Source organism: Dama dama, chromosome 14 (assembly GCF_033118175.1).
Source record: "Dama dama isolate Ldn47 chromosome 14, ASM3311817v1, whole genome shotgun sequence".
Lineage (NCBI taxonomy): Eukaryota > Metazoa > Chordata > Mammalia > Artiodactyla > Cervidae > Dama > Dama dama.
Window position 1 is genome coordinate 937,714 of NC_083694.1, and position 24,402 is coordinate 962,115.

Here is a 24,402-nt window from a genome sequence, read left to right on the forward strand (position 1 = left end):
ACCTCATACTTCCAGAGCTTCATTCCTCTGAGTGTCCTTGCTGGGGGGAATCAAGCCTCATTTTCACTTTGGCCTTTTAGTCAAAAATCTCAGAAAGGAATATCATTGGCTCACTTTGGGTCAGGTAGGGATGGGCGTCTAATAAAAGGAGTTTCCATATTAACAGTGAGGAGAAAGACCGTCTTCAAGAAGAACTGGGTCTGGGTGTCAGGGGGAAGTTGGTGTTCTAGACAGATAAACAGTAGATACCCACAGTAAGGAGAGATGCAGCCTTCATTCAGGAAAGCCGGGGAGAACTGGCCCTGGTGACTTGGGGAACTCCAGGCGGGGGTCTCAAGAGGCCAGAGGAACATGCTTTGTTAAACACCTAAGGGAGAGACAAGGCTGACTGCATTTTCTTCAAGGAAGAGTCAGCGTGGGGACAGGGTCGACAGTGATGGAAGCCCACTGGCCTGGCCCACTGGAGGCCATGACACCTGGCTGAGGAGAGCCAGGCTACAGGTCAAGGGTCAGAGAACATGTGAAGGCAGGGGCACGGCAGGGAGAAGAAGGAAAAGGGTCTAGTCAGAGGCTAGTCAACCAGCCATCCACAGCAGCCCGGCCAGGAACTTTCAGTGCGAGAGACGATACCTCCACTCTTCATGGTGGGAGAAGAGGCACGCCTCTGCTCTCCCACACTGGGCAGTTATTTTTATGGTAGATTTATTTTTATCTGTTCCAGACCTCAAGCCCGCTGCTAGAAGAAAGAAGGCACCAAGGCTTCTGGGCGTCCAGCAAACACTGGCTTCAGGACTGGTTCAGTTACAGAGATGAAGCCGCAGCCACTCCACACTCTCCCTCCTGGTTGCCAGGGGCTGGAGTCGGGCTGGGCTGGGGGCTCTCCCCTCATCCCGCAAGCCCCACGAGTGACGGGGACACGGGGCAGATCTACCTGAAACGGCCTAGGGGCCCCAGCCAGCCTTGGCACCTCTTTGGACAGCACCTCCCCTGCACAGCCTGCCTCCTTCGAACCCAGGGAGTCTGAGGAGACTCTCTAGCTTTTCACATACTAACCAGGCATCATTTCCCGGCCCCTACATGCCAGACTGCCAAAGTAGATCCTTCCTTAAATGGGACCACACATCTCTTCTAAATTGTTACTCCTCCAAGGCAAACTTACAGAACAGTTAGGCAAGGCCTCCACACACAGCCACTGCAGACAAGCTTAAAATACACTTTAATCCATATAAAGCACCGTTTCAGACACTGGCTTTCTCATGAATGATAAAGATGCAACTGACACTCACTGGGGACTAAAATGTCAAGCTGCTGCAATCCGGCAGGGAGCCTGACAGCCATTAAATATGAAGTTCTATTTTGCTGATTCCATTCCTTTCATTTCCCTGTCTTCCTCAACAATTGATCTGGGCTCCTGAAGCTGACATTTTGGTAGGACCTTAGAAACTCTAACATCTCTATCCCTACCACCAGTCCTTCCACCGAAACGCTCTGGAGAGTGGAGTGGGATGGACCAGAGGAGTTGGAAGAGAGGCGGAGGCTGAATGAGAGCACAGCTCACCTTCGGGTTCCTCTAAATGCCAAGGGTGGGGCTGGGAGACTTTCACTTCCTAGGAAGAAAGGACTACTTGAAAAACAATCCATGATGGTTTCCAGAGAGCATGACCCTAAACACCCCTCTACACCCCTGGAATCTTCCATCTACTGGACTGGGAAAGACAGGCACAAGGGTAGGCATGGGACTTATTTTGGATTCAGTTCCCAAGATAGATGGGAGCAGGCAATCTCTAGTACCACATTAGGAAACTCTGAGTTCTGAGCCCAGCCAACCACTCTGAACAGTTTCTTTACTTTTGTCAGTTTAACTTTCCCTGGCTCAGAAATAGGACATAAATGAGTTCTTGAGAAATATTAGAATAGAAAAATAGAGGAAAGGACCCAAACAGTAGGACACTGGCAAGGGTGCGAATAGGCAGAGGAAAACCAGACCACAAGGCTCTAACTCACAACTCTGCTTTTCCACAAGCACATGGTTTTTCATGCTTGGGCCTGGAGGCTGGATGGCAAAAGGAGGACAGGTGTGGTGTGTGTGAGGAGTTGGGTTAAGATGGGAGGATCAAAGACGTCTCTTCCCAAACCCTGAAGTTGTGGCCAGTCACCTTCTCTACATCATAGTTTACAACTCTAACCTGTGAGGTGTGTTTTAATCAGCCTTCCATTAGTATATGAGTGTGTGTGTCTGCCTGTGTTTACATGCCTGCTAAGGGAGGTGTGGGAATATGTCAGTCAATGTAGATGTGCATCAGTTGATGGTGCATGTTTGCACTTGAAAGCCAGAAGGTTTTAGGCAAAATCTAGGGGTGGCACTGTTCCACAATGCTGGTGAGTGTGATTGACAGTTTATAGTCTGTGTGTGAGTGTGCATGAATATCTGTATGCAAGTTAACATGGAAATGTGTGCTGGAACATGATACAAGTGCAGGGAAGTACATGGCTCTGGAGTCAGTCTGACTTAGCCTTACATCCTTGCTCTGTTATTAACCAGATGTGTAACCTTGGACGAGTCACTGATCCTCAATTTCCTCAACTTAAATGAAGATAATAAGTACCTTTCAAGTTTACCAGGAGATCACCTCCCACCGGTTAGAATGGCCATCATCAAAAAATCTACAAACAATAAAAGCTGGAAAGGGTATGGAGAAAAGGGAACCCTCTTGCACTGTTGGTGGGAATGTAAACTGATACAGCCACTATGGAAGACGGTATGGAGAGTCCTTAAAATATCTAGGAATAAAACCACCACACGACCCAGCAATCCCACTACTGGGCATATACCCTGAGAAAACCATAATTCAAAAAGACACATGTACCCCAGTGTTCATCGCAGCACTATTTCAACAGCTAGGACATGGAAGCAACCTAGATGTCCATCGACACATGAATGGATAAAGAATCTGCAGTACATAAATGCAATGGAATATCACTCAGCCATAAAAAGGAACGCATTTGAGTCAGTTCTAATGAGGTGGATGAACCTAAAGCCTATTATAGAGTGAAGTAAGTCAGAAAGAGAAAAAACAAGCATCATATGTTAACGTATATATAGAATCTAGAAAGCTGGTAATGATGAACCGATTTGCAGGGCAGCAGTGGAGACATAGGCATAGAGAGCAGACTTGCGGGCAGGAGGGGTGGGGGAAAGGAGAGGCTGGGACCAATGGAGAGAGGAGCATGGAAGCACACACTGCCACATGTAAAAGAGTCAGTGGGAATCTGTTATATGACGCAGGAACTCACACTGGTGCTCTGTGACAACCTGGGGGTGGGGGCATAGGGTGGGAAGTGGGAGAAAAGTTCAGGAGGGAGGGACCTATGTATCCTGATGGCTGATTCATGCTGATGTTCGGTAAAAACCAACACAACATTGTAAAGCAATTATTCTTCAATTAAAAATACATAAACTTTTAAAAAGATTGTCATGAACACTAGAAATGATGTATACAAAGCTTTTGGCGCCATAGCCCACACATAGCAGGATTCAAATTATGCAGCTAGTATCACGCACTGGGGATGTGCCCCTGGTGGTTACTGAGGCGGCTACCCAGGCAGCGGGTATGTGAGATCTGGGTAAGGATTGTGCACTAAGGTGTGCGTACTAGCAAAGCTGTGTCTAGGTGTGTTCGACCAAAGCAATTCCTTCTCCTCCAGCAGGCTCCCTACTCAGACCGGGGAAGGAGGATGCAGGGGCTGGGCCAAGTTCGCAGACACCGTGGGTTTCTGGGTCCGGGGTCTAAGGCAGTAAGAGATTGAGAGGAGCTGCAGGAAGCCAACGACCTGCAGAAGCTTCCTTTTTCCCCTCCACCCAGCAACCGTTGAACACCGCCACCCACACCCACTCGTCGCTCCACCCCCACCCTGCGTTGCTTTCGACCAGGGAGAGCTGGGCGGAGAGGAGACCCCACCGGAAAGAGGATTCCTCCCCTCCTTTCCCCACGCGGCCTTAAGACAAACCAGGAAGCCACCGCGGCTTGCAACGGGGCCACCTTAACAGCGAGGAATGGCCTGGCTCCCCGCCAAGCCCCACCCGGCCCGGCCTCGCTCCGCCCCTTCTCCTCCCGCCCGGGCCGGGCTGGTGAGCCAGAGTCTGGCCCGAGTTGGCTGGAGCTGTTGCCATGACAAGCATTTTCTTAAGAAAGCTCTGCTGTTGAAACCGTCTAAATCCGGGCGTTGAAAGGGGGCGCGAAGTTCCTGCGGAACCGTCCCTCCGAGAAAAGCAAGACCAGGGACACCCGCCCAGCTCCCCGGCACCCTTTCCTTCCAGGAACCTGAGAGGTCCTTCCCTTGGGAGGGCCGGTGGAGACCCAGCCCACTCCCTGGTCTCCGCGGGGAAAGCAGAAGAGACCAGCCAGCAACTCCGGCGTGGTTGCCACACTGGGGAGACCGGTGGGTGGACACCCCCCACCCTACCCCTATCCATGGAAGGCTGGAGGGGGAGTCCCGCGTGCAGAAGCCTGGATCTTTGCTAAGAAAGAGAGGTAGGATTGCAGAGAATGAATTGAATCGTGATTTGCAAACTTAGTTTCTTTCTTTCCTCTCAATGACTTGTTTAACTCCTTGAATTTCTCCTTCCTAGCATATTTCTTGCGACTGGGTTTAGGGTGTGTGTATATATGTGCACAGATTTGTCAAATACTATATTTCCTTCCTAGATTCAGTTCTTAGAAACCATATAATCAAACAAGTGATTTCTCCTTTTTTCCCCCTAGTTGTCATTCTTAGGCTGTGGGGGTAGGGAAGTGGAGGGTCTGTATTTTTCATACCCAAATTGAGCTTTTGGCAAAAGCATTTGTTTTCCCCCATTCGTTCCTGCCCTCCCTGCCCCCTCCTCCCCCTTGGCTTGGGAATGAGACACAGAATGGAAAACTGTTGCAGAAATATTTTCCGTGTCTGTTCCCTTTCTTGAAAGCCCTAAAGAGAGATGGAAAAAAAAAAAAAAATGAGTATGAAATCTTCAACAGGAAGGAGGGGCAGCTCTGGGGGCTGAGAAAGGGCTCACTGGGGGGTGAGTGGCGGTTTGGGCTAGGAGAAGTTGGGGGTGGGGAAGGGGAATGCATACATTTTCTTTGGCTTTGTAGGGAAACCTCAGCAGTTTCTCTCTACCGCTTGCAAAACATCCTCAGACTTTCACGTCTATAATTAGTCGTGGAAAAAGCTGGGAGTTCCCTCATACCGTTGTTGTTTGAGTGTATGCAGAGCGTCAAGAACCAACTGTATGAGTGTCTCTGAGGGCACCGCCCCATATATAGCTGTTCCCAAAGGGGAGAAAGGCGAAGGGGTGAAGTTGGAAAGTTTGCAGTTTCACGGGGCTGGCGAGTGTTTGGTGGTTAGGGTGGGCCACAGGCAACATTAGGAGGGTCCCAATGCTGGGCCACTGTGCTGTCTTGATGAAGAGCTAGAAATTCATGCTGGGATTGTCCCTCCTTTTGGTTCACAAACACGCGCTCAAATACTTGGCTCGCCCCTGGGGTGGAGGAGGCAAGCTGGCATCCTCTGCAGGCGAGTCCAGCCTCACATACGCCTCCGTCATCTCTCTGAAGGATCCACCGCGCTCCTGCCGGGTGTGGAGGGTGCGGGAGTGGCTGGCCACATCCTGGGAGAGAGTGGGCACTCTGCTGGCCAGGATCACCGCCCTCCCGGGCATACCTGCCAGACTCACAGTAACTTGAAGTTGGTGCCCGCCAGCCTGGTGGGGGGGGGGGGGGGGTCTCAGCTGACGCAGTAGGCCCCGCGGCAGTGGGGGCGCCGAAGGGACCGGAAAACCCCACCGCACCCACCTCGCCTGGGTGGAGTGCCTGGCCGGGAGTGACGGTCTCGTCTCCCTCCCGGAGCCTCCCCCCAGAGCTGCCCCTTCTGGTCCTTACCACTTGGAGCCCCCTGCCCCCATCGCCCCCTCAGCTCAAGGCCCTCTTTTACAAGGAAGGAAGGGACGAGACCAAGGTCATCCTAGGCTGGGGCAGGCCCGGGGGAGAGGAGCCCCCGGGGCAGGGAGCCGGGGAGAAAGTGTAGGAGGCGGGCTCCCTCGGCGGCCGGCCCGGGCTGGCGGCCTGCGGAGCGCGCTCTGGGGCGGGTGAAGGGCGCTGGGGAGCCGGTCCTGCCCCCGAGGCTGGGGAGTGCAGGTGTGTGCAACCGGGCTCTCGCCCTCGCCCTCAGCCAGTTTGGTCGGAAGAGTCTTAAAGGCGAGAGGCTAGAACCTGGAAAGAAGGAAGCAGAAGATTTGGGGGCGAGCAGACATAGAGGCCGGGAAGCAACAGGAACCCATTTCCACTCTGGGGTTCTGGATGACGGGGCTGCCTGCACTCCTGCAAGGTCAGACCGCGCCTCTCCCTAGACTCTGCGGGAGGAGCGAGGGGGGCCTTACCCCGTGGGCAGGGGGCCCACGGCAGGACCCCGCCTGGGTTCTGAGGAAAGCCAAGGAGAGGAGCTCATCTCTTGGCCCGGGAGCCCCGTCCTCCGCGCCACCATCTTGCAGAAGCACAACCCCGAAATCACCCCCTTCTCCGCGCCGTCTCCCACTCGGGGGGCCCCGTAACCCCCGCGTCCGCCCCCCCACGCAGGGCCCTGACCCGGGGTCGACCCCGGCGGGCTCGCGGAGGCGTCTCCCGGACGCGCAGGGCGCGCCCGCCGCTTTGAGCCGCGGGCGGGGGCCGAGGGGCTCCCCGCTCCCCACGCCCTCCCCGCGGGCCCGGGGCGGGTCCGCGCTGCGCCCCCTCCGCCGCGGCCACGCCCGGCCGCCGCCCCGCCCCGGGCCTGCGGGGTCGGAGCTCGCCGAGCACCCCGGCCTCCGGGCCGCGCGCGGGTCCCTGCCCCCGGGGGTGCCTGGAGCCCGGTTCCTTCCCCTCCCGGTTACCGACTCCGCGGCCCTGGCTGGGTTCAGAACCCAGCAGACCGAGCACAGTTCGCTTCTCCACCCGGGCTTCTCAGCACCGCGGGCTCAGTCAGTGTTTGCCCGCAGGAGAAGGTGGCGTCGGGGGGTCTGGGAACCCGCCTCTCCCGGGCTGACTCCTGGCTTCCCTGCGGTCTCCGGCCTCCCCTGGAACCGGAACGCCCGCTCCCCCGGTGATGGCCGGAGGGGTGCTGAGTCAGGTTTGTCGGGGGTCGATGGCCTTGGGTGTCCAGGAAAGTCAGAACGGGAGGGCCCGGGGGGGGGGGCAGAAGTAGCAGGTGCTGCGGGAGGGGGGACCCCGAGCAGGCGGGGGAGCCGTGACTCTGTGCCTCTCTCGCCGCGGCCCCTTGAGAAGAGGGGTCCTGAGCCACTCAACCCAGCCCTGGCCCGCGGCCACCTACCAGCGTTTCAGATATTACAGAGGAAACTGCCTCTTACTCGAGAATAATTCAGCATCTCAGCAACCCCCGTGGGCCCTTTTCTCTGTTTTTCTATTCCCCTGGCCTTTGACCCAGAAGGCCTGCTGCTGAGGGCATTCCAGACCCACCAAACCTTGGAGGGAGAAGGCGAGGATGTTCCTTCTTGGTCCCAGCACCTTAAGAGTCACGTCTGGCTTAGGTCGGCCCGGTGTTGGGTTCAGCTTGTTAGAGGAATGCCCCTCCTAGGCCCCACTGCCTTCCCTGGAGGAATTCTCCCCCAGCCTCCGACCTCCTCCACCAACCCCCTGGGATAGGGCTCCCTGCTCCTCAGACCCGCACTGACTCCTGTCACCTCTGATGGGTATTTGCTGGGTGGGGGTAAGAAGGAGGGAGGGATGAGCAGGCAGGGGTCCCAGGGAAGCAGAACCCTTTGGCAGAGTCAACTGGGATGCCCGTCCCTTCCCCGCTCATTTCCCCCTGCTTCAGAGCAGGTCAGAGGGGGAAAGCAGGCTGCAGTCCAGAAGGCTGGTGTGGAATGCTTTGTGCTCCACTTCCTCTCCCGGCATCTCGCTGTCTCCTCTTTCCTTTTTCCCTGTATGAGCCATTCTTGTTCCACTGACTTATTTCCTCTGCACGTGGTGAAGCAGGAATGACTGGCACTGTGGCCCCCACCATAAGCCCGTCCTCAGTGTTCAGCCCACAGAGACGGGGCTGAGGAGGAAAACCAGACGGAACCTACTTAGAATCAGAGCCACCGACTGCTAGCCAGGGGAGGAGCTGGTGCAGGCAATTTGTGCTGGGACAGGGGCGTATCAGACAGGCCAAAGGAGAGAAAAGGGAGGTGAGAACACAGCTAACAGTCCCCGCCCCCCGCCCCGTTTGGACTCTCTTCACTCTTAATTCTTCTCTGGCTATGGTCTTCAGCCTCATCATTTCTCTCTGCTCTGGTTTCCCAAGTTAAGTACAAAAATCTTTGGGATAATTCAGGGAGACGAACTGGGATGAAATCAGTGAGACTCCTTTGCTTTGGCCTTCTTGAGTCGGATCACTCAGGTCAGAGGGAGCTTAATTGTTAATTGGTGAGGAGTTAAAGACTCTCAGGTAAGCTCAGGGAAACTCTCAGCTTAGAACACTTCATAACATCCTGCTGTGATCTTCCACCTGCAAAATCAATGTCAGGGGTGCAAACTAATACAACTCCTATGGAGAGCAAGTTAGCAGTATCTAAAAAAACAACATATGCATTTACCCCGCAGTCCTGTTTCTAGAAATTTATCCAGAAAATACACATTCACAAATACAGAAAGACAGGTGCACAAGGTAATTATTTAAGGCATATTTGTAATAAGGAAATCATTGGAATTATCGATGTCTCTTTGTGTGTGCACTCAGTTGCATGTGATTCTTTGCGACCCCGTGGACTGTAGCCCAGCTTCTCTGGTGTGGGGTTTTCCAGGCAAGAATAGTGGAGCAGGTTGCCATTTCCTACTCCAGGGGATCTTCATGACCCAGGGATCTAAATCATGTCTTCCATGTCCCCTACATTGCAGGTGGATTCTTTAACTGTGCCAACTAGGAAGTCTGGAAACTATCAGTGCCCATCTTTAATAGACACAATGGAGTACTATGCAGCCAAAAAAATGAGTAGGAGTTCTATGAACTGATATGTGATACCTAGGATATGTTATTAAGTAAAAGCAGCAAGATGCAAAAGAGTGTATGCATAGTATGCCATCTTTGGGTTGAGGAAGTGGGAGAAATAGGGCTTTTTTTTTTTTTTTCAAACTGATACATACATACACATAGGAAGGATAAACCAGAAATTAATTAATTAAAATGGTTACCTATAGGGGGTAGGTAGAAACAAGTTAGGCTAGAGATTGGCATGAAACTTTACTGATATCTTTTTAGAGTGTTTTGAATTTTGAACCAGGTAAATATTTTATGTATTCACAAATTAAATTAGATCAAAAAGAAAGGAAAAAGCAAACTCTAAAGCTGACTGCAACAGAAATAAAGATCCTAACTGAATATCAATTTGATTACAAATAAGAGAGTTAATTCTAGTAGTTTTTTAGTTTAGTGCCCTGACTCTATATCCATACTGAAATGTATATTCCAAGGATAAAAAGAACTGCAAAAAAGATCTCAGAGAACTTTGTGGTATTGGTGTAATAAAATGGAAGCTTTTCTGATTATTATAGGCTAGCTCAAAGAAGTAACTGTGTTGATATTTCTGGAAATCAGAGTTTTACTCTGGAAGAAGAGAAACAAAAATGGGGGAAGGTGAGGCAAAACCCTATGATTTTTTTTTTTAATGTATCCCCTAGGTCTATCCCCTGGAAGGGTCCAGAAGCAATGCTATGCAGTAGCATTGAATACACCTAGTGCTTGGAGTTTTATTTCTAAGTACCACTTTCCATTAAAAGAAAGCAGTGCTCCTTGGAGAAATACTGATTCCAAGTGTGAGACTGGGAATGTAATAGAGTGTAAGACACTGAATAAAAGATTCCTTGAGTCCATTCTGAAAGTTAAAATGGAGCAGGGAGGAGTGGGGAGAGGAAACTGTATAGATAAATGCCAGTGAAGTGTGGAAGTGAGGACAGAACATTAAACTTACCCATTTGCAGCCCTAAAATCATAGCTGATTTGGGCTAGACTTACTAATGGATGCCAAGACCACTGGGTGAAGGGTTGGTCTTAGCGTATTGCCTCACAGTTAGTTACCCCTTAGAAAAGGAAACACTTATCTTTACAGTGGAGCAAGTCAGCACTGACCACCTTAACCAAATAACCAAACGTCCTCAGTAGCGGAAACACCTGGCATTAATTCCTCCTGATGTTCTTGCTGTAAGAAGTTCAATCATATCACCTATACTCTTGTCAAAATGTGTATCCTGAATCCAATCATAAGGAGATGAAAGACAAATCTAGAATGAGAGCTGTTCTTTTTATTCCTTTGCATGCTCATCTAACAAATCTATTCACTTTTTAACTGCTCCTGTGTGATAAAAGTCACACTTGTTGGTGTGCAGTTCTGTGAGTCTGGACAAAAGTGATCATCATATAATCACCACCACCATGAGATTGTTGTTGTTCAGTTGCTCAATTCTTTGCAACCTCATGAACTGCAGCACGCCAGGCTTCCCTGTCCTTCACCGTCTCTCAGAGCTTGCTCAAACTCACGTCCACTGAGTCGGTGATGCCATCCAGCAGTCCTCTGTCGTCCCCTTCCCCTGCCTTCACTCTTTCCCAGCATCAGGGTCTGTTCTCTTACAAAAGACCCTGATGTGCCATGAGATACTGAACCACAATATTTGCCTTTCCCGAACATCCTACTGAATTGCACAGGATGTGATCTTTCGTGTCTGACTTTCACCAAGCATGACACGGTTCAGATCCTCCTGTGTCCTTTTGTGTCTCAAGAGTGTGTATTATAGAGTAGATGTCCATTGTTTCAGCTTGTTTATCTGTTCACTAGTTTAAGAAGATTTTATTTGTTTCCAAGTTTTTGGAGATTGTGAATAAATTCACTATAAATATTGGACTCAGGTTTTTGTGGGGAAATTGTTCATTTCTTCAGAGTTATAATTTATAAGAAACTGTTAAACTGTTTTCCAAAGTGGCTGTACTATTTTGAACCAACACTGCATGATAATTCCATTTGCTTTGCATCCTTAACCAGCACTTAATATGGTCACCTTTTTAAAGCTAATCTGTCAGATGTTTAGAGGTATGAAACTAGTTGGTAGTTAGACTGTTATTTGATCATCAGCCTGAAATGTTGAAAAAACTAGTAAGAAATAAGGCAGGCATTTCTGGATGTTAGCAGCCAAAAAAAATCTACTGGGGTAGAATGAGAGTCATTCTCCATGACAACTGAGACTTCAAAAAAGTGAATTATTAAAAAAACATTAAAATTGTGTGTTTGGAGAGAAAGGTAGGGAGGCTGAAACCTCTTTAGATTTAAAGAGATATTTTAGCCAAATGCAATGCATAAACCTTAATTGAATCTTGGGTCAGAAAAAAAAATTAAAAGACCATAAAAGACATTCTGGGACAATTGGGAAATTTTTAATATACATATTAGATGACATGTAATTATTGTTAATCTTTAACGGTGTGCTAATGGCCATGATAATGATTTTATAAGAGAATATATTTATGCAAAAATATTCAAGGGCACAGTGTCTGCAAGTGGTTTTCAAATGGTTCAGCCAACAAAAGTGTGTGTGTGTGTGTGTGTCTATGTGTGTATTTATATACATCAAGAGGGCATACAAGATGCTAACAATTGGTGAATCTAAGTGAAGGGTCTGGAGTTGTTTATTGCACTGTTTTTTCAACATTTCAGATTTGAAATGTTTCCTAACACCAAGACAGGGGGAGACATAAGCGCCAGGGAAGACCCTCGGGTTCCCAGACCCCTCACTCACCCCTCTGACTGAACTGACAGGGCGTCTGCTCTGAGCTCCCTCGAGGCACACAGCACCTCCAGGAAGCTTTTGTTTTCCCCTTGCCCTTAGCATCAGGCTCTTCTTTCTGGGTGGGAGCAGCTTGGGCAGCCCGGAGCAGCAGGTGGACGCAGGCGCTTGCCTGCAGGGCCGAGGCTGGCTGGGGAGGCCTGGGGACGGAGGCTTCCAGAGTCACTGCCTGCCCTCTGAGAACGGCCCTCAGTGTAAGAGGAGGGATCCACCAGGGTTCAGAAGTCGCTTCTGCCAACCTTTCACATCCCTTCGGAATTCTACAATGAGGTGCTTCTGAGGGAACCCAGCTGTGCCTGCCCTGAGCCTTCGAGTGTGGGCTAAGCAAGGGCGCCTGGACCGTCCCCTGGAGACGGCACAGGGGCTGCTCGGCCACTAACCCAAGTGACCGTGCTGTCCACATCTGCCTTCAGCCTGGCTCTAACTCGGGGGAGAGCGCGGGTTTCCAGGACTGCCTGCGTTCTCCTCTCTCCTCTCTTTTCTCCCTGGGTGCCCTGGGGCTGAGTCCTGTGTGCTGACTCAGGGCCCTTCTCCAGTAGGAGAGGACTCTGGATCCTTCCGTCAGTTCCCCTCTGTCTTGCTTGAGGAGCCTGAAAGAGCAGCAGCCAGGAAGTTGGAAGGGGGCAGACAGGGCCGGGTTTGTTCTGTGTGTTGCCAGACCTGCCAGAAGAACTCAGGACTGGGAGTCAGAAAACTGGTGATCTGGGCTTATGACTACCGAGTGACCTTGACTGAGGCAGGTGACGTCTCTGGGCCTTAACCACTCCCACTATAAAAGGAAACCGAGCTTGGACAAATAGGCATTTCTGATTCAAGGCTCCTTTTCTACCAAGAGGCAAAACTCAACACCGGAACCAAGCTCTTTTATCATAGAGTCTAGCACAATGCAGCATCCTGCAGCTAAGTTCCATCCTTCATCCCAGGATGACCAGTTGTAAGGAGGCCCAAAAGCATCTGCCCTGTGGACAGCCATACCCTCCAAGTTTGGGAGTAGAGCAAAGTTCTTAGATTCCCCATCCCCACTGGTCTGAAAGTTAATGGAGCACATACTCAGTGCCTCCAAAGCCACAGTTCTGTTATGTCCTAAACCAGAAATTAAGAAAGATTGGCTGGAGATACAGAAATCCAAGACTTCAAGGAGTTTACTTATTTCCTAAGAAACATGATTCCTCCAGAGAGTTATTAGGTCGAACCATATGAAATTGCCAGGTTGCAGCCTCTTTTGACCTATAAAGGCAACTTAATATGATTCAAATTAACATTAATATTATTAAACACTGGAAGTCAGGAACTACAGTCAGTGCAGTGGAATGGAGAGATGAGATTTCCATCTGAACAATGGATTGGGTTCAGAGAAATTTTGGGTAGAGTCACCAGCTGCTAGGCTGGTTTGTCCTATCTCTCAATCCAGGCTTTTAGCCCTGGAGGTAGACACATTAGCCAGGTCCTTGTCCAGACTCTAGTTGAGATTTCAGCATGAGTTTTTCTGGTAACTGGCCGGGGCAGCTGCCCGTGGGTAGAGAGGAGAGTGCTGTCCATCTGTAGTTCACTATTCCTGTGCCCTGCTTCGTGTGTTCAGAGCTGAGAATGGAGGGAACTGAGAAAGGAAGAAATAGGAAATAGCGATCTAACTCCCCCTGTCCAGTGGCAGACCGCAGCGGGACACACAGCTGAAGCCTCATCTGGCGCAGAGATGCTGAGCGCTGAAGGGAGATTAGTGAGAATGTGGAGGCCAGAGTTTGACAGGTCTCACCCCATCCTTAGAGGAGGTAATTACCAAACAGGATTGGGATGAGGAGAGATAATAGCTTTGATGGAGGAGAGGATGGGGAGGATGGGTGGATCGGGAGGAAGGGCTGTCTGCATCTGGCCGAGGACTCTCAGTGTCCTGGAGAGTCAGCCGCTCTGGCAGGTGAGGGAGGCTGTCTGCTTCCTCCTGTTGGAATGCCTCCAGTCCTTTGTTTGAGCCAGCGCCCAGGTCTCAGGGAGGAGGCATCCGGCCTCAGCAGCAGCCTGCTGCCTGCTTCTCTCCTGGTACTCGTGGACCTTTGGGAGGATTTTTTGATGGTCCCTCCCCGCTGTCTATACTACAGCCTTCTTTGTGGGAAGCACTTGTAGGACATCTGTTGGAATGCCTGATGAGCACAGCTGGCATCCAGACTTGCAGGGGCTTTCTGACCTTGGTCCAGGGGAGGTTGGTCACCAGGCTTTGGGCTGGGGAGGTTTTATTTTATTGAGCCAAAGCATTTGAGATGGATTGAGCTGGAGAAATGGTTCCATTTCCCTTTATCCCAAGTAAGAAAACTGAAACCTAGAGACTTGTCCAAGAACACCAGACTAGTTGGAGGCCAAGCCCAGTTCTCCCCACTCCACGCCTGTGACTGGGCCCCTGAGCCCCTCCACGCGTTTCTGCATGAGCCAGATGGATGTCAAATCGCCTTGGTACCCACTTTCTCTACCCATGTAATTGGGACAATTATTCTAGCCCCTCTTGGGATGATGTGTGGCATGATGAGATCATGTGCTAGAAGCTTTTTCAAAGAAAGATGCCAGAAACCATAAAGTTGCTGTGCCCTGATTGTTATTGTTGCCGCTGTTATTAGCAATTAAGGTCATCAGGACTAGAGGAAATGCAAAGGAGAAGCACTTTGGCACCACCCTAATCACTGCGGCTTCTCACGGTCCTGGCCTTTTCTCTTGGTCCTTTCCACATCCCTTCTCAGGCACCTGGGCCTTGAGCTGGGAAAGGCAGAGTAACACAGAGGAGAAGCAGAGGTCCTGGAAAAGGGCGGGCAGAACCCCCCTCCTGCCTGGGTATCCCCAGCTCTCCCCTTTTTTTCAGAATGTGGCCTCTTGGAGGGAGTGTGGAGGGAAAACACTTGACCTTCACTTCTTCCTTGGCAGCTAACTAACCTGGGTTGGCTGGGACCTCTGATTTAGGGGCTAAGAATCAGCAGAGTTGAGCCACTGTAATAGGACAGAACAGATTGATTTTATTGCCAGAGCCAATGTATCATTCATTTGCTTGTTCATTTATTCATTTGTTCATTCAGCAAGCAAAATGAGCACAAACTGTGTGTCAGGCGCAGTGTTAGAAGTTGGGAAGAAGGGTGTCCAGAAGGCAGGGAAGGACTAAGAATCACCTACTTTCAGCTCAAGGACAAGTGTCCTGAGCCTGGGCACCCACAGCAAGCCCTGATTGTGGCAGTGTTCCCGAGAACTTGCATTTGTGTCCTTGAAAGATACCTTTAACCCCTGAGCTCAGGAAGATCAGGCTTAGATTCCGTGATGGATTGAGCTGGGCAGGGCACCCCTGTGTCACCAATAAGACTGGCCTGATGATGAAGGACCTTGAACATGGAGTAGCTCCTCTCGGCCCTCCTGCCTGGCATCTGGTCCCATCACCTTATGGGAAATAGATGGGGAGACAGTGGAAACAGTATCAGACTTTATTTTTTGGGGCTCCAAAATCACTGCAGATGGTGACTGCAGCCACGAAATTAAAAGATGCTTACTCCTTGGAAGGAAAGTTATGACCAACCTAGATAGCATATTAAAAAGCAGAGACATTACTTTGTCAACAAAGGTCCATCTGGTCAAGGCTATGGTTTTTCCAGTGGTCATGTATGGATGTGAGAGTTGGACTGTGAAGAAAGCTGAGCACTGAAAAATTGATGCTTTTGAACTCTGGTGTTGGAGAAGACTCTTGAGAGTCCCTTGGACTTTGAGGAGATCCAACCAGTCCATCCTAAAGGAGATCAGTCCTGGTTGTTCATTGAAAGGACTGATGCTGAAGCTGGAACTCCAATACTTTGGCCACCTCATGAGAAGAGTTGACTCATTGGAAAAGACCCTGATGCTGGGAGGGATTGGGGGCAGGAGGAGAAGGGGACAGAGGATGAGATGGCTGGATGGCGTCACCGACTCGATGGGCATGAGTTTGAGCAGACTCCGGGAGTTGGTGATGGACAGGGAGGCCTGGCTGCTGCAATTCATGGGGTCACAAAGAGTCGGACGCAACTGAGCGACTGAACTGAACTGATGATGAAGGACTTGCCCTTGTCCTTTGTCTTCTGGGCCAGGGCCTGGTGCTGGAGCTGGGTGTTTGTTCAGCCTGGTATAGCCAGTCCTTGGGCTGGCATCCCAGTGTTGTCTGACTTTGCAATCCCCTGCTTATGTTCTCAGAATCTGATGGGAGATATTCTGTTGCTAGAATGTGCAGAGGGATCTGCATGGAACCTTGGAAAGAAAAAATAAACTTCCAGAGAAGCCCTCCAGCTTCTCCTCCAATCCTTATTTCTCATTTCAGCCCTTCCACCCTACTTGGCAGTATGATGTTGAAGGATAAGAGAGTGGATTTAGATTCGGTTGATGCATGTTATACACATCTTTATTGAACCTCAGCTTTCCCGTCTTTAAAGTGTGCATAAGATCATCTTTCCTTATCTTCCCTGTAAAGTGTTGTGATGGACAGATGAGATGTGGTGGATGACAGCATTGGGTAAACACCGGAGCGCTGGATGTGCGTAGGCGTATTACTTCAGAGCCCCCTCCTCATTTTCCGTTCACATTTCAGTCCTCTCTGCTGCCCAGTCCTCTGATCCCACTTGCCAGTGTGTCCTTCTCTGATCTCTCACGTCCACTCCAGATTCTGCTCCTACTGTGTCCTCTTTCCTTGCCTAGATCAAGATCTAAAACAACACTTGTTGCATCTTAAATGATAACAACAGTAAAAAGTAATAGTCTAATTATGTGCTCGGTATTAAATTTGGATTATCTCATTTAATATTCTTAGTTGACAATGAAGTCAGTACTAGTATTATCTTCATTTTACAGATTAGTAAAGATGTTCATAAAACACAGGCTGAGGTCCAGCCCTAGTTTAGCCTGTTTCTGAATTTCCTCTTTCCACTGCTGAATGACTGACTGGCTGACAAGAACAGGGAGAGATTTGACAGCATTTATTCAATGTCGACTAAATACGCTGCTTTCAAATTATGTCACAACAACCACCATCTGAGACAGTTACTGGATTTGTCTTAGAGATCATCTGGTTGCAGAATAGAAACCAGTCCAAAAAAGCAAAAGGGGGCTCTAGTAGGTTACAGAGAGATATCACAGAATTAGCAGCCAGAGGTGCAGCTTCCGTGCGGACAGCATCTTTCCTCTGCCCCCCGTCCACATGCACAGCTGTCGTCGCGGTTCACCAAGCAGCAGTTTCAGTGTCCAGACTGATGACCTTCCTGCTTAGCTCTGCAAAGTAAATTAACTCAAGTTTCTCAGCCCAAATATCAAGAGATGTTGATTTCCAGATCAGATCTGATGTCCATCCCTGCTAATCATCTGTGATCTGTGTGGCCTGCTTGAGGAGAGTGTGGACTAATCAAATCATGAACACCCAGGCCTGTCCCTCCAACAGTGGCTGTGGGTGGGAGCAAATGTTTCTCGAGGGGAAGTCCTTGACCTTAGACGGATGCAAACCCACCATGCTGTTTATCACAGCAGACTGTCCCTACGGATGTCATGGAGGTGACGCCCTGCCACAGCCCCTAAAGAAGAGATGAGTCAGTTGTCCTGGAATCTGCATGTTCAGGTGGGCCCGAAAAGATAAGAATACCATTTTTGAACCCTGCTATATGCCAGGCATTTTGTGTATATTATCTTTCAACCTTACAACATGTCATTGTTTTCATTTTATAAATTAGAAAGCTAATACTCAGCAAGCCAAATGTCTTGCCCAGAAGTCCTCTGGTTGGTTAGGGCTGGGCCAATGTTTGACCCAGGCCTGCCTGACAGTAAGACCCTTTCTATTAATCAAAACTCACCAAAAAAGACTGTTTGATGTTGACTGTGCTGTGATGTACGCTCCATGAAGGCAAAGATCTTAGTCTTTTTGTTCACTGATATATCCCACCTAAAACAGTATGTGGTGCATGGTAAATGCTCAATTAAAACATCATCACATGTATTTTGTTTTAGTATCTTCTGTACCCCTGGGCTTCCCATGGTCAGAGGGAAAAGGGTAATATTGTAACTGTTGAGAATGGGCCACTGAAATAACTAGGATAGCCCTCTGGGTGTGCCTCTGATCCCTAACTCAGCTCTCCTTTGACTTTAGGAAGAGTCCCTCAACATAGAGGACTCTAAAGGATGGTATGGCTCTGTCTGCAGCTGTGTCTCCTGTCCTGTAACCTGATCCCAGACACTTAGCCCTGTGAAGAGGGCAGGTGAAAGGAGGTTTCTAACACTAGAAAACTCACTTACTGGAATAGGACATAGAATGCCGGGGAAAATAATGCTAATTTCCATTGGGTTTTCGGCCCCAAGGTTCAGTTTACCAAATCCTGAATTTCTTCCCATGCCTTTCTCTATAGCAGTGCCCTCTGCCCTCAGTCACCCAGACAGTGTTCCCAATCCCAGGTTTGGGAGAGTCAGATGGAACTGGGTTCAAGTCTGCCTTCCCATCCTTGTGACCATGGACAAGCTTTTCATGTGACTGGACTCCATTTTCTCTGGAAAAAAAGGATTATCTATTAATAAAGAGTGGTCCATGTCCTAAGGGCCTGGCCCGTAGTAGGTCCTCGTTGAATTCTGATTTTACCCCTTCTGTCCCTCCCATTCTCCCTTCCTTCTCCATGGATCCTGGCACAAGCCTGCCCACCTGCTCCCTGCTAACCTTTGGGCTCAGTACCTTTGGGGTCAGAGCCCATTGTCCCCAAGTAACTGAAAGGCCTGGAGGCCCCCGCTTCCTACAGCTCTCCATCAAAAGGCTTCACTGGCCGACTGGCGACTCTGTTGTTTCCAAATGGCAGCAGTTCCAAAATCACGCTTGACCCTTGTATAGCAAGAGTCCTGGCAAAATGAGGAGTGGCAGGTGGAGAGCTACAGTCCCCTCATTTTGTTTGCTCCTGGCCTGCGTTCCTTCCCTGGGAAGTAGATGATGGAAGAGCCATGCTGGGAAATCTCTTGTAGGAGCCAGAATGGGTGACAGCGCTCTACTTGCTTGTAGCAGCTGCGGCCCGAAGATGCCATCACTATGTGGTCAGGCAGATCACTTGCCAGCTGCCCCTGGAATTGAGCAGGCTGCTTAATAAGCAGGCAGGAGAGTCCCAGTCTGGGATCACCTTTCTCTCCAGCACGCACCCACACAGAGACTTTAGCTGTTGTGAAGTGCCAGCCTGGCCAAGGTAAGGCATGAACCAGAATTTGCCCTCCTGAACTGGAAGGGGTGTGGCAATGAGACACTGGGCTCTTGCTTCTGCTTCCTGTGGATTACTTAAGTGCTCCAGGCTCTCTTGGAGTGGAGGAGATAGATTCTCCAGCCCGCTTAGTCTCTCGGGGATGGCATCCTGTGAAGGGAGACGCTTTCAGAAGAAGAGAGCATGTAAGTCGTAACCGAGTTCATGTGAGCAGCGTGGTTGCTGGGACAGGTCAACTTGTCGGTTCTGGCTACAGCATCCGCTTAGCCCACACACAGCCTGTGGGCTAGGACTGGTGCCCTACCTCTGTTTAGCCAGTGGGCTTCCCAGGTAGCTCAGCTGGTAAAGAATCAGCCTGCAGTGCAGGAGAGCTTGGTTCAATTTCTGGGTCAGGAAGTTCCCCTGGAGAAGGGATAGGCTACCCACTCCAGTATTCTTGGGCTTCCCTGCTGGCTCAGACAGCAAAGAATCCACCTGCAATGCGGGAGACCTGGGTTTGATCCCTGGGTTGGGAAGATCCCCTGGAGGAAGGCATGGCAACCTACTCCAGTATTCTTGCCTGGAGAATCCCCATGGACAGAGGAGCCTGGCGGGCTACAGTCCATGGGGTCACAAAGAGTCGGACATGACTGAGCGACTAAGCACAGCGCAGTAAAGTCCTTGGTTCTTTACTGGATGAAAAGAGTCTTTACTGGATGAAAAGAACCTTGGTTCTTTACTGGATGATGATCAGTAAACGTTGGATGGATGAATAACTGAATAAACCAATAGAAATTTGTCTTTAGAGTCAAGATCACAGCAGAGTTTACCTTTTTTCTTCCCAGCGTCATCATCCCTGTTCAGCATTTCATCATGTCATGCTGAATAATTGCAAAGGACTCCTAATGACAGACAGGGTGGTCTAGAAGGACAAATTACAGATTAGAAGTCGGGACACCTGGGATTTCAACTATTTAAGTTGCTCTATCACTTTAAGGATAAATCTGGGCTTCCATTTGCCCATGTGTAAAATAAATAGTTTGGCCTAAACATACTTTGAGGAGATTTTAACTCCCAATTCTCTGCCTCCTCCTGCCCAAACAACCCTGAAGATTAATTATAGTTGGTTACCAAATTTTAAAAATAAGATTCACCATAGAAATCCAAATTTCTTGCTTCTCAAAAAGTGGAAGCTCTCACAAAAGTTCCACCTTTTTTCCATGGCAACAGTTAGCAGGAGCTAAGTAACCGCTGCCCTGTTCAGACAGCGTCTGCGTTCGTTTGCCACAGACGCCTCCTCTCTCTGCTGCCTAATGCTCAGGCTGCCTCACTCGTTTTTGTGGCTGCCTGGTCCGTGCAGGCATGTTAATTTGCAGACCTCCAATGGGGAAAACAAAACCTTGAAGGGTGGAGGGAGAGGCACCTAGAATGGGGTGATGGCTCAGCTGGCTTAGGTGCAGAGATGAGGAGAACTTCCTGGGAGGCAGCGACAGGGATGCAAATGGAAACAGTTGACCAGTGCCCCAGGAGACTGCTTAGGGACTTGGCCTCCAAGAATTGTTAAGTCCGTGCCTGAGGAAGCATCCTCCTCTTCACCAGCTTCCTTTTTCTTGGACGCCTGCCGGGAGTTTGGAAGGCTCCCTAGGGCCGCCTCGGTGTAACTGTATCTGCCACTACACGGTAGGGAGCTCAGGGCTCCATCTAAGAACCATGCAAGGCTGGTAATTCCCGTTGCACTTCTGTTGTCCAGCCTCTATTGGTATTTTGGTCACAAAACAGTTCACACTGTTGGAATAAAGACAACATGAGGCAACCCAGGATCCCAGCCATATTCCTGTCGGTGAAGTGCCTGTTCTTCTGTTAACTTACTCGGCTTATCTCATGCACCTGTTGCTGTGAACAGCAGTACTTTGGAGCTCCCCAGGGCTGGCTGATCCCAGAGTCCTTTGCCTAACTGGGAGCTAACTTGTGCCCCAGTGTAAGTCAGGGCTGTTTCCCACTCAGCTCCTTAATCATCCTGCCTGAGCCCTAGGCAACTCTGCTTCTCTGTTACCCTAAGCAGGCAGAATCTTCTTTGCATACCCATTCACAGAATCTGTTTTTCCTACTTTCTGGTTTGCATGCTTTTTTTAATTATTATTATTTTTTACTTTTATTTGCATTTATTTTTGCGGCATTTATTCCCAGGCCATAAGTTTTTGTTTCTTCAGTTTCTTCTGGGATATCTTTTTCTTCTGTGCAACCTCCTCTTCTGGTTTAGGAACAACCTGTTCTTTTTCAGTAAGGGTCGTCTCAGCGTGGCAGGGGGAGCTCATGTAGGGGTTGATCCGACCGTGAGCTCTTTAAGTCCTGTGCAGCATCCTGGGGGCTTTGTTCACTTGGATGTGCTCAATGACCAGAGAATCTACATCTAAGCCCTTAAATTCAGCATTATTCTCTGCATTTTTGCGCATGTGTTGTAAAAATTCAGCTCTCTTTCCCAGCCACCGACCCTGCGTCCAGCCCCACTGTTTGGCCTGTGCACCCCTGCCAAATCTACCACTGTAACGACGGAGTGGCACATACTGCTTCTTTAAAGCGACAGCCTTCAGATACTTGGCGGCTGTTCCGATATGCACACCCTTTATGGCCTGGGCAGTTTCACAAGTGTACTTAAAGTGAACACGAAGATTTGAACCTCTTGATTTGCATGGTTTTGTGGGGTTTTCTGGGTCGAGTGAATAGCACACCATTTTTAGGGGTCACCTCAGGCCGCTTACTGGGAAAGCTGCATGCTTTTTTTTTTAATTGATTAATTTCTTTTTGGCTGTGCCGGGTCTCCGCTGCGTGCAGGCTTTCTCTCGTTGCAGCGAGTGGAGCCTTCTCATCGTGGCGGCTCCTCTCGTTGTGAGGTACAAGCTGCAGGGTGTGTGGGCTTATGTGGTTGTGGCACACAGGCTCAGGGCTCTAGAGTGCTGGCTCAGTAGTTGTGGCTCAGGGCTTAGTTCCCTGCAGCATGTGGAATCCTCCCAGTCCAGGGATCAAACCAGTGTCCCCTGCACTGGACCACTAAGGAAGTCCGGCATGCTTTCCATAAGGGAGAAGTAAGATTTCCGTAAGTCCAAAGATAATTGTTAACATTCTGGTATATTCTCTTTATTCTTTTATACATGTAGGTGACTCTACACATTTTTTAAACAAAATTGGGAATACTTTGAATATCAAGTTTCTGATTCAGATTTTTCCAACTCAATACTATATCATGAGCATTTTCTTACGTCCTAAGGAATTGTCCACAAGTCAGTCACAAATATGGTTCTTGGAATCCGATAATAGTAGGCAACCTGAGGTGAAAGATTGATGTGATTTTGGAAGGAAAATAAAGATACTGATGCTTGCACCCTTTGCCTTGAAAGTTGACAGTCTGGAGCCACCCTGGGCTGGGTACAGAGGTCTGAACCTGGGATGAAAAGATCAGAAGAGGGAGAAAGCTTGGAACCCTTGAATTGCCTTAAAAAATTCCTTCCCTCTGTGTGTCTGGATCCCACATGAAGGTTCAGGCCAACCTGTGTTTGAAGTAAGAGTTAAAAATGTAAAGTGGCTTTTACACAGGCTCAGCTAGGGGCAGGGCTTTCTGGAAGAAGATGTGGCATACCCTAAATCAAGTCCCTATAAACCTGTGAGTGGAATTACTCTTAATGGCAGAAAGGCTGACTCCTCCTGCTGAGTCTGGGCTCTTACACTAGCCCCCTGGTTTGAAAGAACTGTATGGCTTTTCCTGTCTTCTTTCTCTGAGTTCATTTTATCTTGGGCTATATTTTTAAAGAAAAGAAACTTCTTTGTTTTGTTTTATTTTAAACAATCATCCAAGCCTAGGTCAGGGAGGGGCAGAGAAAAAGGAGTTAGGAAGAGCAAGAGGCTGTGAACACCACCAAAATTAGCAAATATAGCGCTGGGGACAAAGACAGGGTCTAGTGCCTCTGATGGAGACAGAGTCCCTGTGCTTTTGGTAGGCAGCTCAACACCCCTCAACAGCTGGGATGCTTTGAAATGACAGCCTGAGATGTCAGCCTCTTACAAGTTGTACCAACCAGCAATTATACATTTAAAAGTGACAAAGAGTCTTGATGACCATCATGATGAATATGGGCTTATCCAAATAATATTGGTACATGTTCAGTGTAGGCTCGAGGGCTGGGACACGAAGCCTTAGGCTCATCCATGAGCTGGTGCCCCCTTCCTGTGTGACTCGGGAAGCCTTCCACTGTCGTCCCATGGCCCACAGGGAGGTTTCACCCGTGCACTTTCCTCTTTCCCAGGGAGGTTTCATCCCTTACCTTCCTCCTTCCTCCCATCTAGGGAGATAGATGAGGGGAAGGGAGGGAGATGCTTTGGTTTCCATTACAAAATAGGGGAATCTTTGTTATTCTGTTTTTATTCTGGTTACTCCAGAACCTCTTGCCATAACAAAGGAAGATAACAGACTGGGTGTTATCATCAGACATGTCACCCAGCTTCTGAACTTCAGCCTTTTCATCCTCCTTAAAATATCAGATAATATAATTTTGAATACCTTACAGGGTCATTACAAGAACCACATGAGATATTGGGCGTGATAGAACTTTGTACAAGGTAAAGGGCCTACAAATATATAATTATTTACAAAGATTCTTGAATGAGGAAGCCCCTCCTCACCTGACTCCTCTGAGGTTTGGAAGGCCTTTTTTCCAGCTCATCTAAAATTTGAACACTCTTTCTTGGGCAGGTGCATACCTATGCTGTAGGTGGAGGGTGAGATGCAGCAAGTATGAAAGATTTGTTCAAAGTGGGTGAAAAAGCTGGAACTCTAGAGGCATTAAAAAGAGCCCCTTAATTGAGTTCCACTCTTGACCATGCCACTAGCTAACAGCATGACTTTGAGCAAGCCCCTTAACCTTTGAACCTCATTTGTCATCTGTTTCTAACCATAAGGATTGTTAATAATCTAGGGGGACAGTGTAGAATCTAAACAGAAGTGTTCTCAGAAATTAAAAGTACTATACATGTGTGATAGTATACTATTAGAGCTCAGATGTGTTCCTGAAGATGTCAAGAGAAACCAGTGTTTGATTAAGATTACACATCCTAGAATCCTACTATATCCGAATCTGCCTGCAATGCAGGAGACCCAGGGTTAGGTGCCTGGGTCTGGAAGATCCCCTGGAGACAGGAAAGGCTACCCACTCCAGTATTCACCTGGAGAATTCCGTGGACAGAGGAACCTGGTGGGCTACGGTCCATGGATTGCAAAGAGTGGGACATGACTGAGCAACTAACACACAACAGTACATTATATTATCACTCAACTCCCTCCATTTTACAGACCATAAAAAGCTGAGTCCAAGCAATCCCCCCTTGTACCC

At 49.1% G+C, this 24,402-nt stretch overlaps 1 protein-coding gene across 6 annotated transcripts in view; it reads left to right on the top strand.

Annotated features, from left to right (window-relative positions):
* Positions 1-4,102: 4,102 nt before the first annotated feature.
* Positions 4,103-24,402, top strand: part of ATP2B4 (ATPase plasma membrane Ca2+ transporting 4) — a 101,068-nt gene continuing 80,768 nt past the window's right edge. For 2 of the 6 annotated variants that reach the window (XM_061159841.1, XM_061159842.1), the window contains exon 1: positions 4,103-4,532. The gene's annotated coding sequence lies outside the window, so the exon portion shown is untranslated. Of the gene's footprint in view, positions 4,533-6,853; positions 7,141-24,402 lie in introns of those variants that run through there. The other 4 variants (XM_061159843.1, XM_061159840.1, XM_061159837.1 and 1 more) reach the window with 4 other exon arrangements.